Source organism: Diadema antillarum, unplaced genomic scaffold (genome assembly GCF_040938485.1).
Source record: "Diadema antillarum isolate AM-2024a unplaced genomic scaffold, OU_Dant_1.0 seq00000965_RagTag, whole genome shotgun sequence".
Lineage (NCBI taxonomy): Eukaryota > Metazoa > Echinodermata > Echinoidea > Diadematoida > Diadematidae > Diadema > Diadema antillarum.
The window spans coordinates 392,577-411,023 of NW_027271811.1; the positions used below are offsets into that span (position 1 = coordinate 392,577).

General features: G+C 36.2%; 1 non-coding gene across 1 annotated transcript; it reads left to right on the plus strand.

The window, feature by feature from the left end:
* Nucleotides 1-14,819: 14,819 nt before the first annotated feature.
* Trnas-gga (transfer RNA serine (anticodon GGA)) lies at nucleotides 14,820-14,893 on the plus strand. Its single transcript has one exon. It is a non-coding gene; the product is annotated as a tRNA-Ser (tRNA).
* Nucleotides 14,894-18,447: the final 3,554 nt, after the last annotated feature.

Genomic DNA, 18,447 nt, shown 5'->3' on the forward strand with positions numbered 1-18,447 from the left:
TGGGTCTGTACTTGTAATCTATGTGTCAACCCTATTCTGAAAACTGTATGTATGCACAGTCTAACAGTATCCGCGGGTTGGCATGGTAACAGTTGAGGCGAAGTGGCGAAGAGGTAAAAGGTCACATTTACAGTATAATTGCTCCTACAAAAGAAAGCTATGCGTATGTGCACTAATTTAGGTTTTCGGGACCTTTCATATCCTTTGTTCGTAGAATCAAAAACACTAAAGGTAAATGACTCTTTTTTTTTCAAAATTCCCTTTTTATGTTTCGTTTATATAACGGTCTGTTCCCATCTTCTTCTTTTTTCTCATTATTTCAGTTAAACAAGGATATACATTCTTATCCCACTAGGCAATCTGATAAATTTCATTAACAAAATCCTAAAACAAAGATGGCTGTGAAATCTATCAGACACACTTGACCCGATATTTGGAACTCTCTACCTTCTGAAATTCTAACGTTAAAATCTATGCACTCTTTGAAGAAAGCTTTAAAGACAATGCTGCTCTCTGGACATCAGTGAGCTTAAAATGTCATTGTAATTGCATTGTTTATGAAATTGCATCGTGGAAATATCGCCGTTCTAAATTTATTGCGTAATGTTATGTAACCGACCATGACCTGTAACTGTTCACCTGTACCTTGTTGAGAACATTCTTTGCCATGTTTTACTATTCAGTGATCCAGGTGATCCAACTTTGTGTATTAGCGAAAGCAGACAGACCTCTCCTCTCTCCTTTCTTCTATCCTATCTCTATGCAAGTCATCCCTCCCTCCTATGTTCCTATATGTCATGTATTATTTATGAGGGCTGCATGCAAATCAAGCAATGCTTAAGCTGTAGACCTCCTGTGTTATTCATTGCATTAGTGTTATGTTTTGTTGTACATTGCAAAGGCAATGAAGAAACTTATCTTGTTAACAATTAATGCTTACAGTGTATGTGTATGTACACCGGTATGGCACCAGTAATGTATATTATATGTGTATGTATCTACATGAGCAATGATATAATACAGGAACCAATAAAATCAATCAATCAATCAAGTGGAGGAAAGATTGGAGAGCTTCCTTGAGCAAGCGTAGAAATTCCATATGCAATGCATGTTGTGCATACGTGTATGTTACATTGTAAAACTTTTTATAGGCATTATGCATCCACTTTATTTTTGTTTTAGCTATAATTTCTCTCCTCATGTCCGTCTCCTACATCATCATAATGTCTCCATTCACTTTGCAATCCAGCTTTAATGTCGGGCTAACAGCGTTCCGACAGTTTCTCTCTTTTTTATGTTGAGGTCTTTTGTTTGGATACAAAAGACCTGTAGAGTAAAATACGTACAAGATTGTGAATAGCTTAGCTTATCTGCTATGTATTTCATGTCTTTGTCCATCCCCTTTCCTATCTCTCTCTGTCGAGTTCATGAAACATACAAGCGTGTGGAACTGTGGAATGTATAATAAATATGCATTCAAATTGGTTGCAACACATGAAATGCAGAAACTTGTCCAGCTGACAAGTCAAACAGCACGAAAAAAGCAAATGCATTTATCTACGTTGTTATTTTACATGGAATGCATTATACATGTTCATTGCTTGGACAAGGAAATAAAAATAAAAGAAATAAATTGAAAATGAACAATGAGAGTGAAAGACTAACTCTTAATTTTGAAGAAAGGAAACGAACAATTGTATTGGGGCTTCATTAAATTAGAAAATGAAGAACTTATTTGAATAAAATCTATTTCAAACTGCGATGACGTATTATGTGTTCATAAAGATAATCTTACTTGTTTAATGTTATCATCATCGTCAAAAGTTTAAATGAACATAGACTGATTTTACATTTCAACGTTAATGATTCAAGATATATGTATAAAATTTAAAGCAGTATGCTCTTCATCATAGATAAAGCTGTCCTTCGGATTTTTTTTTTTTTTTTTTGGGTGGGGAGGGGGTGTTTGGTTGTAGGAATCTTACGATACTCCATGTTTTAGTGTTCCTTTTGAGAGATCTAAGAAGGGATAATAACAATGAATGATGTGTCGTCTTGAAACAGCCCACCACCATAAGGGTTTCCCAATTCCTTGACACATGGGATTGCTTGATCAAAGTCAGTTCAATTTCAAAGTTACATTTCTATTCTCCAGTATCAAAGATCATTACAATGAATATTTGTAAACAATGGGAATTTATGTACATTAAAGCAGGTGTAACTCCAAAAGCACAGCTTGTGTCGGGTGCGCCTAACAATACAACACATTTGCAGATAGACATCAATGACAAAAAGGTCCTGTCTATCATGGGGAATATTTCTTTGTAGGGTTACAACTTTGCACATCTCTTCTTAATTGCATTCATTGTATTTGAGATCATGACAAACAGTCAGACGCAAGATATTGGTTTTTGTTGTAATTCAAAGAGAGCCATTTTTCAGGTTGTGTGGATAGAGTGCGCCCGACATGCGCAATCATATATTCAGTTCGGAATAAGATTAGTAGGCCTATTGTTTTACAATGTGCAATTGCCATCCGTACTTTCTAACCAGACTAAGATTAAAGGCCTATTGTTTTATTATGTTCCATTGTTGAAGCTCATTCAGCTTGTCGATCATTGATACACGTAGTTATACATTGATTATTGATATAGCATTACATGTCTAAACTAGAAACGTTTATTTTACCCACATTCATGAAAGATTTGCATAAGATTTGTCTTTAAAAATACAGTCCCTTGTCTTCAATTAGTTCATCATATAAACCACAAGTAAAAGCGTCACTCACACAAATCTCCACGTCTCTACTTCCTGGTATGGATGGTCAGGATGTCCACACATATTGTAGCAAGCCCGGTGCGGTACATGGATGGAATTAAACCTGGCATTGTGAAACCATTTACAGTATACTTGTAAGATAAATCGGGGAGCACTCCTCCGACGTTATGAAACCATTTGTGACCGTGCACCTCAAAACGAACATAAAGTTGCACACACTGATTTTGCGTGAGGACTGAAAATAAGTGAAATGGGTCAACCTAGCCAAACTTGACTTCTCCATATTTTCTGAAAGAGCGGGTCTTCTTTTACATTATGCTAAAATTTGGTATCATAAAACGGGCAGGAAAGTATGTTTTTTTAGCAGTTTATCTCGAACATTTTTGGTAGAATAGTGTGATTAGGTGTGTCTTTAGAATCCCTTTTTCATTTCTGAAAAACCTTGTCCACACTCTTCATTTTCAACTCTAATAACTTTTGCAAAAATAGTGCTACTGGTTTGAAAGTTAGCATTAATTATGGACAGAATGTGTTAATGAGGCATGCTTAATTTCAGTGTAATCTGATAATCCCTTCATTGTTGTTACTCTGGTGGTTTACTTCCTGTTTTTTGTCCCATTCATCTCACAGCCAGCACGGGTTGGTAAAGATTAAGCGCTTGAATTGACACTGTACTGCAGAGCCTCTTTTCTCAGTTCACACTTTTCCTGAGTTTGTGCTTTCTTTCCAATATTTAGATAGGTTAGAGAGTTCATTTGATTTGAGTTATACATCATTTTAAAGCTTACAATCTGCTCTTTCAGAATATGTGACCGTGCACCTCAAAACGAACATAAAGTCGCACACACTGATTTTGCGTGAGGACTGAAAATAAGTGAAATGGGTCAACCTAGCCGAACTTGACTTTTTCATATTTTCTGAAAGAGCGGGTCTTCTTTTACATTATGCTAAAATTTGGTATCATAAAACGGGCAGGAAAGTGTGTTTTTTTAGCAGTTTATCTCGAACATTTTTGGCAGAATAGTGTGATTAGGTGCGTCTTTCGAATCCCCTTTTCATTTCTGAAAAACCTTGTCCACACTCTTCACTTTCAACTCTAATAACTTTTGAAAGGATAGTGCTACTGCTTTCAAAGCTGGCATTAATTATGGACAGAATGTGGTAATGAGGCATGCTAAATTTCAGTTTAATCTGATAATCCCTTCATTGTTGTTACTCTGGTGGTTTACTTCCTGTTTTTTGTCCCATTCATCGCACAGCCAGCACGGTTTGGTAAAGATTAAGCGCTTGAATAGACACTGTACTTCAGAGCCTCTTTTCTCAGTTCACACTTTTCCTGAGTTTGTGCTTTCTTTCCAATATTTAGATGGGTTAGGAGAGTCCATTTGATTTGAGTTATACATCATTTTAAAGCTTAAAGTCTGGATTTTCAGAATATGGTCTTAACTAAAAATTCATATCTGGCGACTTTTTGTTTGTTTTGAGGTGCACTGTCACATATGGTCTTAACTAAAAATTCATGTCTGGCGACTTTTTTTTGTTTTGAGGTGCAGGGTCACATTTACAGTATACATGAAGGATGAATCGGGGAGCACTCATTCTGCAATATATGTATTTTGTTCCTTTATATAATTTTATGTGAATATAATTCATTTATTATTAGCAAAGGCAAGAGATAAGCTTCCATGGAGATAAAGGGATGGTACAGTATCGGTGGAGATGAGAATTGGGCATTGAACTTTTTGTGAGATACCAAGAAAACACTTATTAATAGTACAAAGCATACCATTTTAAGACGAATTCAAAGTTATTTGATGAAAATCGGGTTTGGAATGACTGAAACATCCAAAAACAAAGTAAAACAAAGCGATCGTAATAAAGTGAGTGTCCCACACTTTAAGAATCGCTCTGTTTTGGATATCTCAGCCATTTCAAAAATCAATTGTCATCAATTGATGTTGAATTCCTCATGGAATTACATGCTCTTTCATATTTAATAAGAGGTTTCTCATTATCTAACCCAAAATGTAAGAAACCCAAAATTAGGTCTCAACCAAAACTACTTTAACGTTACACTCGATTAGTAGGTTCAACTTTGTACCTTTACAGGTGCAATATTGCACCTTTCAGGTCAGAAAGTCAATGTTGAACCTATTTTTCTCAGTCTACAGGACAAAGAGTACATACAAGACAAAAAAAATACAATACGAAAAACGCACTCAGTTTATTCTACAAGTACTAAACTATAAATGTAGAATTATAAATGAAAATGATATGATTAATATCGTGAATTCTTTTTCGTTTCCAAACTTTCATCGTTAATTATTGTGTTTTGTAGTATCTTTTTTCTTCTTAATTTCATGGCTACGTGCGTCATCACGTTTCACAAATCTCGTTCACTGCTATACGAACCGTATATATTACGGTAATGGGTATGATATGGCTTATGATCGTGAGGAAAAGCATACTTAAATGCACAAAATATGTTTATATATAGATACATTGTATACACACTACATGTCTGTTCCGTCAGAACAAAAAGGCATCCAGAGTGAATTACATCAGTAAAGTGGTTGATAAAAACCATATTGTATAGCTGCGCCGCAGTCATTGAAATCTCTGGGAATTTACTGAGACGTCTTTTTTAAATAAAATTCTGCTTTACAGAACTTTTAGTTTCACACAGCACATTCAAATAAAGGCAAGATAGTTTGGCACTCTCATTACGCGCAGTCGATCTCAATGAATCGTTCTTTTTTTTCCTCCGTGTGATTTAAAGGAGCTCACTTTACAGATTGTACCAAATATGCGATTCAAGGGGGTGGCTATTACAATGATAATGATAATAATGATAATACTAGTAATAATAACAACAACAACAATAGTGATAAAATACATTTGCTTTCAGCAAAATTGCCCTCAAGGCACGACGCTGTTAGTCGATGTTATCTGCGATGTGCTTCCATATTCTTTTCTCCTTCTCTATTGTTTAACCTAAAACTCCATATTAGCATCAATTCCATTCTTGACTTGTCCTCTCACTGACGTGACTCAAATATTGATACGAAAATCAACGGCGACATACAAAACATCGACCAGCCCTTATTTGACTCAAAATGTGTACGTACACATTGCGTATGTTTATGCATCATGCGTTATTGTGTATTTGATTATACAGAACCACATGACCTTGAAAGTTGTTAAAGTTGCAGAATGCTTACTGCATTATTGGCGAAACTAGTGTGGTGAGATACTTCCCCATCTGTCAAGTGTATTATAGGAAAGGCCTATTCCCTAAAACATTCAATAACCATCATAATCACGGAAATTGAAATAAAGCCGAAAAGATATCGAAATACGAGTGATATTCTGAAGTAATATTGAAGACCTTTTGTTTTATTGCTTTCTTGAAACTACTGGCAATTAGCGAGATAATTACTTTAACGAAGCACGGTCAGTTTCACTCAAATCCGTGCAGGGAGTGGCCATTACGTAGTTGCGCAGTTTGACTGCGCACAGAGGCTCTATTTTTTCGCGCAGAGTCGTTACAGGCATAGAACACTAGAAAGTGCTTGATTGGGTGTAGTTCTGTTAACATGTTTAAAACTCAGTATTGCAGACTTCCATCCCCTCGGAATTAAATTACCGTCAGACCTTGACCAGTAGTAATCTGCATCTCAGTTTTTCTACTGATGCGCGATTGATATTGGATTTACAGGATGGAGAGAAAAATATTTTTTTTTGGTCTGGTTTTCCGATGTCATCAATTACAATCTGTTCATCGCTTTTTCTTCTGTAGAAGCCCACGAGACTTGTACGTATACTCTCTTCTTTCTATCTTAAACAATCACATGTAGCATTTCGTTACACAAACGAGAAATGCTTAGCAGATAATATTCTCATTTCAATTGCAAAATCCATCAGAGGACGTTCACACAAAAAAGAAATGCCCAAATCAGGTACGATAATCATTAAAATTTTGATGTTCAAAGCCCATTGATTATTTATACTAGTATAATATGAAAACAAAATACAACTGTAATCCGTTTCTTAGAAATGTACGTCCTGAGAAATTGAAGTTATGAGTCTTAACAAGTACAGCCGATTTCTGACACAAATGGGTATTTCAAGCATTACTGCAGCCACTGTGATAGGATAAGGTGCTACCATTGTAACCCCAAACTAGATAGGGCTACGGAAGTTCCTGTTACAAATGCATTAATTTTAATGCCCAATATCAAAGGTAGCACCACTGACTCACCGTCTATTTTTTGAAGGCTCCTACGGGTTTCATTTACACTATCAATTTACTACATGAACTGAAATATAACAAAACCTTCAAAATTCAAACTCCTCTTCAGATTTTCGCATAGACTTTTGGATTAAGGGAAATGTTTCAACTCTGTTTGATTGAAATAGCTTAAACATTGCAGTCTTTGGTAAGGTACACTAATTATATAGAGGATTGTGAAACAAAACTACTAGACGTTTGAAGAAGAAAATAGGGAAAATATATCGAAAATAAAAAGAGAACTAATTTATTTTTTCCTGTAATAGAAAGGTTTGTTGTTGTTGCGCAGCCAGCAAGATTTTCTCGCATCGACTGTATCTGCCATTTACTTTATACTCTTATCAAGGCATACACCGGTTGACTTGCATTTTTTCTCTTCTCAAATCTCACCCAGACTTTGCTGTAAACTGTTCGGGAAAGCCACTACAGCAGGAGATATTGTGTAATGAAACCTGTCTTGCCAACGGCGATAGTTGGGTTTTCCTAGCACCTCATGGACATCGACTTCTCTCTGAAATTCAGTCTGCTAATCACTCAGTGATTTGGATTCAATTTCTGGATGAACTCTCCGATAGATCGTATGTGACTCCGATCACGGAGCACACAAAAACATCCCCCTTTTTATCACTGTCCCATCAGATAAAGCTACAGATAAAGCATACGTTCATTAACAACCCAGTAGCATTCAAAACAAACGTTACATGTTACAAAGGTAAGTATACAATTTCGTCTATACGACTGTGGATAAAATTTTATTCATACAAAAAAACAGTCGAACAAATATTTTTTTTTACTCTATGTAAGATTCAATTCTATGTCAAAGCTTGATATGCAAGTCCAGGGCAAACACTTCATACTTCAAGGTGTTTAGATATGAATCGATCTGCTTTCGCTCTCTGTGTCACACATTTTCCCTCTGAAGAATTAGTTTGATTCTACATGTATTTGATCTGATTTAGTGATTTATACCCTGTATGCCTTTTTTTTTCAAATAGGCCTCCATCAATTTTGTCCAATTTCATTAACATGGTACAAAATATCATATATCATATACGATTCTTAAAGTCCGATGAGTATACAGTAAACAACTTGCAATATAGTCATGGTTTGAGTGTTTTAAACATAATGCACTTGTTCGGTTGTAACGACATTTCGATATAACGGAAAAAATTGTCGTTCAAGAGACTTCGGTATAAAGGGAGTGCACTGTTCTCTTGTTTTTGCTGTTTTTTCTGTCTGTTATATTCTTGTGCAGAGGTTAACCAAACAAGTCTTACGACTGAAATCTTAAAGTTTTCGTAATTCTTCCTCTTTGCTTATCTATTTTCTTTGAAGGAGAGGAATCGGGAGATTATTATCTTTCAGGTGAGTAAAGCAGCTGAATGACTTTGAGCATGTCGAGTCCTATTTTTCTGTTTGACACCCTTTTCATTGTCCTTGCACAGCCGGTGCTTATGCCTAATTTTGCTTCTATGCTGCCATAAATTTGAAATGATTATTTCGGTCACATTCGTTACGAGTGAGGGGTCACGATTTCATTGTAAAATGAACATGTCTTCGGAATAATTAAACTTTTTCAATTTTGGATTGGTGAAACTTTGAAATAACGAATCTTATTTTATTTTCGGATTTACGAAGCGTAGAAATGACGAATCTTGAGAATAGCTAACCTTCGGAATAACGAGCATTGGGAATAAGGAACCTTAGAAATAACGCATTTTTGTAAAAATGAACTGCGACAGATCTTAAACCTCACAATCGAAACATGTGTGTACAAACTAGGCATGAAAGCCCAGACACATTGAAGCTGTCTCTGAAATGTGATATAGAAATAAAGATCAATGAGTGTTTATCGCATTTGAGACTGCTTTGTAGAGTGTGATGAGTATTTAACAAACAACATGCAATACATGGATGGTTTGTGTGTTTTCAACATAACGCATTTGTTTGGTTGTAACGAAATTTAGATATAACAACAGACAATATTGTGGGTCCCAAGGACTTCGCTATAACGCGAGCGCACTGCCCTTTAGTTGTTTAAATCTTTCTCCTAAATTGTTGGGCAGAGCTTAACTCGACAAGTCTTTCGACTAAGATCTTCAACTTTCGTAATTCTTACTTTTTGTTTCTTAACAGAAATGACCGTTTCTCCTAGATCAGGTGAGTGAAGTAGATAAACGACTTTCAGCATGTTAATTCCTATTTTTTCTCTATCGCTGACTTCCTTTTCATTGTCTATACGCAGCTAGTGCTAAGACCTGGTTTGCTTCTACTGCCCTAAATGTGAAATCATGTATTAAACAACATGCAGTATATTGATGGTTTGCGTGTTTTCAACATAATGCATTTGTTCGGTTGTAGCTTATAATTTCGTTATATCGAAAGAAAATTGTCTTTCCCAAGGGCTTCGGTATAGCAGGAGTGCACTGTTTTGTTGTTGGTTATTTCTTTCCCCTCCATTCTTGTGCTGAGATTAACTTAACACATCTTTCGACTAAAATACTTAAACTTTCATATTTCTTTCTGTTTAATTATTTTCTTTGTAGGAGATGAAAAGGGCGCTCCTTCAGGTAGGTGAAGCAGATAAATGACTTTCAACATACTTTATTATTAAGTCCAATTTTTCTCTCTGACATCCTTTTCATTGTCCATACACAGCCAGTGCTCATGCCTGGTTTGCGTCTACTGAGGTATCATAATATGAGGTGGGGAGGGTGGCCCTGTTCGAATATAACTGGACAATCTCCGTGACGAATCTCACTAAAGTAAGTATAGGCCTATGAATGTATGTAAGTAAACACACAGCCGAAGAATGTCGACTAGAGTCGCTTCGATGCTCAATATTCGCTGACCCGTATTATTTGTAGATTTCGAATGTACCGGGGGGGGGGGGGGGGGGGCAGCGAATTTTACGGCCCACTAATAAATGCTCACCCTCCCTGGTCTTAAAGTGGTGGCAAATGGTGCAAATTGATTTGTCTCGAATATTACAATATTGATAACATAATTATATACGTAGTTAATATACTTAAATGCGCATTACAAATATGAGTCATGATATGCACAATTCCCTCCTTTATATGTGAAGAGGGATATATCATACACTACAAAAAAGCAAAAAAAAATGTGAAGTTATGCTTGCTGCCGCAACATTTCCAAAGAAAAATAGTCTTCTTGAATTTCTGCTGTCTTAACTCAATTTCATTATAGATATTTTATCTTTCTTCGTCAAAAAGATCCCTTGATATACCTGAATGACGTAACAATGTGGATCGTAGTTGGTTTTGTCATCATACTCCCTGTCGTTCTGCTCATTGCCTGGAAAAGGTGAGCCTTTAAAGAAATACCATATTTCTCTTTTATCTGTTTTTTTATCATTATGTTTATATGTATTAGCAAGAAACAGTGCATCTTTATAAGGAGAATCTCTCTATAACATGCACTCTGTCTTAAACAGAGTTAAGTTCAGACACATATACATCTCCTACGCAGCTGACAAATGTACATGCACAAGATAATTAAAATTTAAAGTTTTTTTTTGGATATTTTTAACGGAATATACAAAGTTCTGGGTCAAATTTGACTTGCATTTTATCGACTGGTACACATAACCGAAGAATAACAACATGATGTTTATATATATATATATATATATATATGACGAGTTTATTTGCGAAAGGGGCTAGATCCACGTTTAGTACTTTAGAGAAAAACTGGTTTGTTTGTGAGAATTTGTACACAATGTATGGAAAATCAAAATCTAATTGTGCTATAATTTCTATTCAAATGTTTGTCCGGATTTGAAATTTTCACTGTAACTAACTCAAATGGAATTCTGTGCAGTGATGCTAATAACTCAATTTTCATCAAAAATGGATCTAACCCCTTTTGCAAATGAGCTCTTCATATATACAGGGCTCGACACTAACGGTGGCCCGGTGGCCCGGGGCCACCAAAAATGAAAGTCGGGCCACCAAATTTTTAAAAAGGGCAAATTTGGTGGCCCGCCTCTGGCCACCACCTTTTTTTGTGAAAAGTACATCAATAAATTCGAGACTTTTTGCGCTGGAAATTAGCAGTTAAATTTGTCAAAAGGATGGATGAAAAGGACTAAATGAGTGCCTGAGAGTAAGTGTCGCGAGTTTGTTGAGGTTTATTTATGAGTAGATATGTCCATCTTCCATTTCTTATGATAAAACTTAAATATTTGACTCATTAAAAAAACAGAACTTTTAATTCTTTTTATTGTTTCTTTTGGGCCACCAAATTTTTCTCTCGGGCCACCACAAATTTGAAATTGAGGATTTTGGTGGCCCCATTGGGCCACCAAAAGAAAAAGTTAGTGTGGAGCCTTGATATTATTTTTATAGTACCATTACGAGAAGAGGCATATACAGTGCACTCCCGTTATAACGAAATGCTCGGGACCGGCAGTTTTCTTTCGTTATAACGAAATTTCGTTATAACCGAACAAATACAATATATAACGAAAACAAGAAAATCACATATATATCATATTCTGTTTGCTGAATACTCATCATACACTGAAAAGCTATATGAAATGTGATGGGATAACTGTATTACAATAATAAACGCAAGTTCCCCTCAGAAACTGTGCGTGACACAAGGAGCGAACACACAGTGATGTGAAGCGTTCACTCATGCAGGGACGCTATATATGGTTGTTCCGCTACGTATTTTCGAAAGCAATTCGCATTTCGTTATAACTGAGCACATTTCTTATGTTTTTCTTTGTCTGTGGCACTCGGAAAAGACTTCGTTATAACGGAAATTTCGCTATAACCGTGTTCGTTATAAGCGAATTTTGTACCATAGACTTTAATGGTGATAATTTTGGGACCAGAAGATTTACTTCGTTATAACGAAATTTCGTTATAACCGTGTTCGTTGTAACGGGAGTGCACTGTACAAACATAAATCTGAGCGTAATATTCTGTGTCGCACTGTGAATTGGTGATTGAAAATGTGTTCACACTGTTCAAACGCTCGAACTTAACACTTTGAGGAGATTTCACACTGTGTTTCTCACACTATAATGGGACATTGTGTACTTTCCAGCAGGACGTGCTTGGAAGAATTTGCTGATAGATTGAAGATCGAATGTTTCCAGAGGTACTAGCGTCACCTTTAGCAGCTCCTGTTGATAATTCTACGTTGGTTGGGTTATCGCAGAATGGGACATCGTCGCAGTCAAAAGCTTTCATAGTAGCTCGACTTGTTTGAGGATGGCATCGAGTTTCTTCGGGCAGATTGACATCGGGTAGCATGTAGCCATGTTTATCCGTGCCTTCTTCATCTGTACTGGTATCCCTGAATTGAACAAATGTAACGCTCATCCGCTTTTTCACAGCACCTGACATGTCCATGTAAGGTTCTTTCTTGTTAGCTGCTTTCTCAGAAACGCCTTTATCATCTTGGTGTATGACATCATAGACGGATCGTGACCTGGTGTCCGCTGAACTTGTAGCATCTCTCTCGCTGCTCGCCTCCGTTTCATAACCATGGCTCTTTAAAGATAAAATGAAGAATTAAAGAAAGACTTGTAAAGTCCAGAGTTGATAACCTCCATAATGACACGAGTATCTCTGGGGACCTACAGTGACAAAAAGTGAGGAATAACTATCTAAATACTGTTTGATGATTTTTTTATTATTTTTTTTTACCTGGTACTGCATAGTGTGTCTTGATCAAATAGCCATGTTACATCGTGTATTGTGCATTATTCTCGTAACAGTGCAATGAAACAAAAGTGCTATTAAAATGATATGAGTTTTGTTCTTTTAATTTGGATTATATTCTTTATGTTCAAATGCATTGGAGCAATATATGTATGTATATATACATATATACATATATATATATATATATATATATATATATATATATCTTGATGATAAATACGTTGTTGATGAATAGGGATATCCGCATCACGATACCGGTGTCTGAATTGTATATAGCACTGCCATGCTTGATATAACTCAGTTCGGAAAAAATAACTGTCATAAGCCTTTATGAATATAAGTACTTTTGTAGTGTGGAGTGTGTGTTTGGGGGGGGGGGATGGGGGGGGGGGAGGTGTCCGGGGAGGATACTATTAGTTTACTTTGAATACTTTAAAACTCTGCTACACTCGAACCCTCGTCGATTAGAAATCCTTTCTCAGTTCAAAACTTACTATAAACTCTATTCAAAGTAACAAAAAAGTCCAGCAATTAACAGCTTTCATACTTTCTTGATGATGTGATACTTGGAATCTTCCTTTATAATTGTATCAGGTCCTTTCTCTCTTTACATTTTAGGATTCCATGCGCAATTAACAGCTTGTAGAGGGAACCAACTCAACTTTATCTGAATTATGTGAAAAGCAATAGCGAAATATTGGCGTTATTTATACATTTACGAAACTTGAAGAGAAGGGTTGAGTTGTATGTTTTAAACTTCAATTCACTTCAATTCAATTCAATTCAATAATGGTTTTATTTCAATCGCATTGCAGTCAGAGACTCAATTGCACGATGTTACAATACAATATATCACATACACAATACGGAAAAGGAGTTATACAGTTACAAAAAGCATTTCCATCATGAATACACAATATTTTGGAAACTCTAGAATCTCAAAGGCATTTCACCACTACCTGTGATGTGTTCTGGAAGATGTGAAGCGCGTAGTCTGGTGAGGTCGTAACGTCGCCGAATTCGTTGCCCGGAACATGAGGCAAAGAGCGACCCACTGCATTGGGATCAATACTGGTGTCGGATGACGTAACAGGATCTCTTATGTGAGGTACGAAGCTGGTGGAAGTGTCTACAGGATACATTTGCAAGCGCCCTCTATCGGAGTGAACAACCCACTGATTTGAAGATTCCGCACACCAAAATCTATTATTCAAAATATTGATAACAATGATAAGATTGACCTTTCGGTCTTAGACCTGAATGACCCCTTTTATTCTCACTCTATCTATGTAAGCAGATCAAGACAAGAATGTGAGGTGGATGAAACTGGCTATCTCGTTCTTGATGTTGAAACAAAATGTGACGTAGATGAAACTGGATCTCTCGCTCTTGATGATGAAATAAAATGTGAGGTGGATGAAACTGGCTATCTTGTTTTTGATGATGAAACAAAATGTGACGTGGATGAAACTGGGTATCTCGTTCTTGATGTTGAAACAAATACTGGTGAAAACATCGATGATTAAGGACCCAGTATGAGAGGGTAAAAAGGTTGACTCGATTGAATGGATCTCATATTGATGCCCACCTTGGTTTATTCCAAACCACGACAAGCGTTAGCCCGCTGGAATAGAATTGCAAAGTAGCAAAATAACATATGTTCTCCAAAGCGTACGCTCATCGATAACATTCAAGTACACGTCAACGAATGAACATCGACATAAATAAGCACTAAATTTATCACTGTTTTAGTTGAAGCCATGATAAAAAATCATGGGCGTACATACCCGAGCAAGATTCGAACCTACGACCTCCTGATCTCCGGAGAGGCGTCATCTCCACTTGACAACCGAGCTTCCACCCGACATGGCTATAATACTACTTAAACACTGATCAATTCAGTGCTTATCTACGTCGATGTATATAGGGCAATTTGTCAGTCAGTTGCATCGAAAACATCTCGACGGAAGAATTTCATGAATTTGAATAATTACGCAGTGCCCTCTGCATGCTATAAGGATAAGAGCCACCACTTGCTGTCGGGCGGAAACTCGATGGTCTAGTGGAGAATGACGCCTGTCCGGAGATCAGGAGGTCGTAGGTTCGAATCCTGCTCGAGTATGAACGCCCATGATTTTTTTTTATCATGGCCATTACTAAAACACCGATCAATTCAGTGCTTATTTACATCGATGTAGGGCACTTTGTCAATCAGTTCCAATGAAAACATCTCGACGGAAGAATTTCATGAATTTGAAGATGTTAATTGTTGACATTAGCATATTTTAGTTCTAATTCGGCAGGTTATGCACATTTGGACCAGAAATTTACAATATTCTTGACAAAGGCAGTTTCTTTTTTTTTGTATAATTTCTTCCTTCTGAAGTCGTATTCATTATACATGTTTAACTATTGTATTGTCTTCTGGAAGGCTCCCTTTAAAGGCATAATTTATCATTTGCAGGTGAAACAAAAACCCAGCATTAGTGCTTTAAGATAGTTCTATTATGTGTGTTAGGGATAGAAACAATCACTGTAAAATTTTGAATTAGTAAAATCAATGGTAAGTATTGCTAAATATACAAAATGTGAACAATAGTTATAATAAAAATGTTTCCAGACTAAACCGTCTACAGTTACTGTTTGTTAAGAAAAATACTTATATCTCCTTGTATTTTAGGCTTTATTGTGAAAATTTTATGTGGTAGGATGTTTTGTGGTACAACAGACCTACTCATATGCGTCAAATATGATATCTTGAATATTCTAAAATCACTGCTCCCGAAGGTAAACTGGACCTTAAATAGCAACAGCTCTACTCTCCCCTGAGAGTACTGAAAATTATTCTCATCTTTGAATAGATTTAAGCCAAGTTTCACAACAATGAACACATTAAAGCATCTTATTTTTAGCAGTGTCGTAAGGAAGTGGTTCGTAGCATGTTTGAGACATGTGCCAACCCCATTCTGAAAATTGTTCGTGTGCACAGTCTTACAGTATCCGATGGTTGGCATGGTAACAGTTGAGGCAAAGTGGAGGAAAGATTGAAGAGCTTCCTTGAGCAAGCGTAAAAATTCCGTAAGCAATGCATGTTGTGCATACGTGTACATGTATATTACATTGTAAATACTCTTTAAAGGAATTACGCATCCACTTTTTTGGCTATTATTTCTATCCTCAAGTCTGTTTGTTACATCATCATCATAATGTCTGCATTCACTTTTCCATCCAACTTTAATGTCGGGCTAACAGCATTCCGACAGTTTCTCTCTTTTTTATGTTGAGGTCTTTTGTTTGGATACAGTGAAATATGTATTGTAAAATAAATACTACTTTGTGAATAATTCATCTTATCTGCCATGCCTTTGTCCATTCGCTTTCCTCTCTTTCTCTGTCGAGTTAAGGAAACACACAGGTCTGTGTGCATACATATACATTATGACAGTATGAATATTAAATATGCTTTTAAATTTGTATATTGATTTGATACACCTTGTATTGCATTACGTGTCTAAACTGGAAACGTTTATTTTATGCTGATTCATGAAACATTTGCATACAATCTTCTTTAAGAAATACAGTTCCTTGTCTTCAATTACTTCATCATAACCACAGCTAAAAGCGTCACTCACAGAAATCTCCACGTCTCTACTCCCTGGACAGTGCTGATGGTCAGGATGTCCACTCACATTGTAGCAAGCCCGGTGTGGTTCATGGATGGAATTTAAACTGGCATTATGAACATTTACAGTATACTTGTAAGATAAATCGGGGAGTACTCATTCTGCAATACATGTATTTTGTCTCTTTATACAATTTTATGTGAATATAATTCATTTATCATAAGCAACGGGCAAGAGATAAGCTTTCATGGAGTTAACGTTACACTCGATTAATAGGTTCAACTTGTACCTTTAAAGGTGCAATTTTGCACCTTTCTGATCAGAAAGTTGCAAAGTTGAACCTATTTTTCTCAGAGTCTAGAGTACAAAGAGTACATACAAGACAAAAAACAATACAATACAAAAACCCTCTCAGTTCATTCTACAAGTACTACACTAAAATGAAAATGATATGATTAATATCATGTATTCTTTTTTCGTTTCCAAACTTATATCGTTAATTATCATGTTTTGAAGTGATTTTTATTTTTATTTTCAGTGTTATGTGCGTCTCCACGTTTCACGAATTCGTCCATTGCTGTGAACCGTATATATTACGGTAATGGGTATGATAGAGGTTATGATCTTGATGAAATGCATACATAATAATGCACGCAATAATGTTTATACTTAGATACATTATATACACAGTACATTTCCGTTATGTCAAAACAAAAAAAGCATCCAGAGTGAATTATATATCTTAAAGTGGTTGATAAGAGCCCGAGTGTATCGCTGCGCGGCAGTCATGCAAATCTCTGATTGATCAAAATTCTCCTTTGAAGAACTTTTAGTTTCACACAACACATTCAATAAAGGTGGGGTATAGTTTCGCAATCTTATTACGCGCAATCGAACTTCTTCTTTTTCTTCCCAAGACAAATATTTACCACTCCTACTCCTCAAAACATGCAATAACCATTACCTTCACGAAAATGAAAGTATAGCCGAAAAACATAACGAAATATGCGTGGTATTCACAATTTCTATTGAAGACCTTTTATTCTATTGCTTCTTGAAACCGGGAGCGATGTAACAACATATTTACTTTAACGAAGCACGATCAGTTTCAGTCAAATCCGTGCAGGGAGTGGTCAATACGTAGTTGCGCAGTTTGACTGGGCGCATGAAGGCTCTATTTTCGCGCAGAGTCGTCACAGGGATAGATAGTGCTTCGGTTTGGTATAGTTCTCTTAACCATATTTAAAACTCAGTATTGCAGAATTCTATCTCCTTGGAGTGAAATTACTCTCAGACCTTGGCCAGTAGTAATCTGCATCTCACTTACTCTACTGATGCGAGATTGATATTGGATTTACAAGATGGAGAGAAAAGTAACTTGTTTAGTCTGGTTGTTTGTTGGTGTCATCAATCACAATCTGTTCATCGTTTGTTCTTCGGTAGAAGCCCGTGAAACTTGTACGTATAATCTCTTCTTTCTGTCTTAAAAGATCACATGTAGAATTTCATCACACAAACGAGAAAGGCTTAGAAGATAATATCCTTATTTCAATTGCAAAATCCAGAGCAGAACATTCACAAAAAAGAAATGCACAATTCATGTATAATCCTTAAAATTTGGATGTTCCAAGCCTATTGTTTTTTATTCTAGGTAACATGAAAAAATAATCCGTCGCTAAGAAAAGTACGTTCTGAAAAATTGAAGTTATGAGTCTTAACAAGTACAGCTGAGTCGCTTGTGTGTGACACAAATCTGGTATTTCAAGAATTACTGCATCCACTATGATGGGATTAGGTGCTATCATTAAAACCCCAAACTAGGTAGGCCTACAGGGCCATATATTCTTGATAATGCCAAATATAAAAGGTAACAGCACTGATTCACCGTCATTTTTTGAAGGCTTCGTATAGGGTTTCATTTACACTATCAGTGCATTACATGGACTGAAAATGAAGGAAAACAACTGGAGGAAAATGAAATAAGTCTCCTTGTAGGCATTGTCCTTGCTACCAAATATTCAAAATTAAAACTCCTTTACTGATTTCATACAAT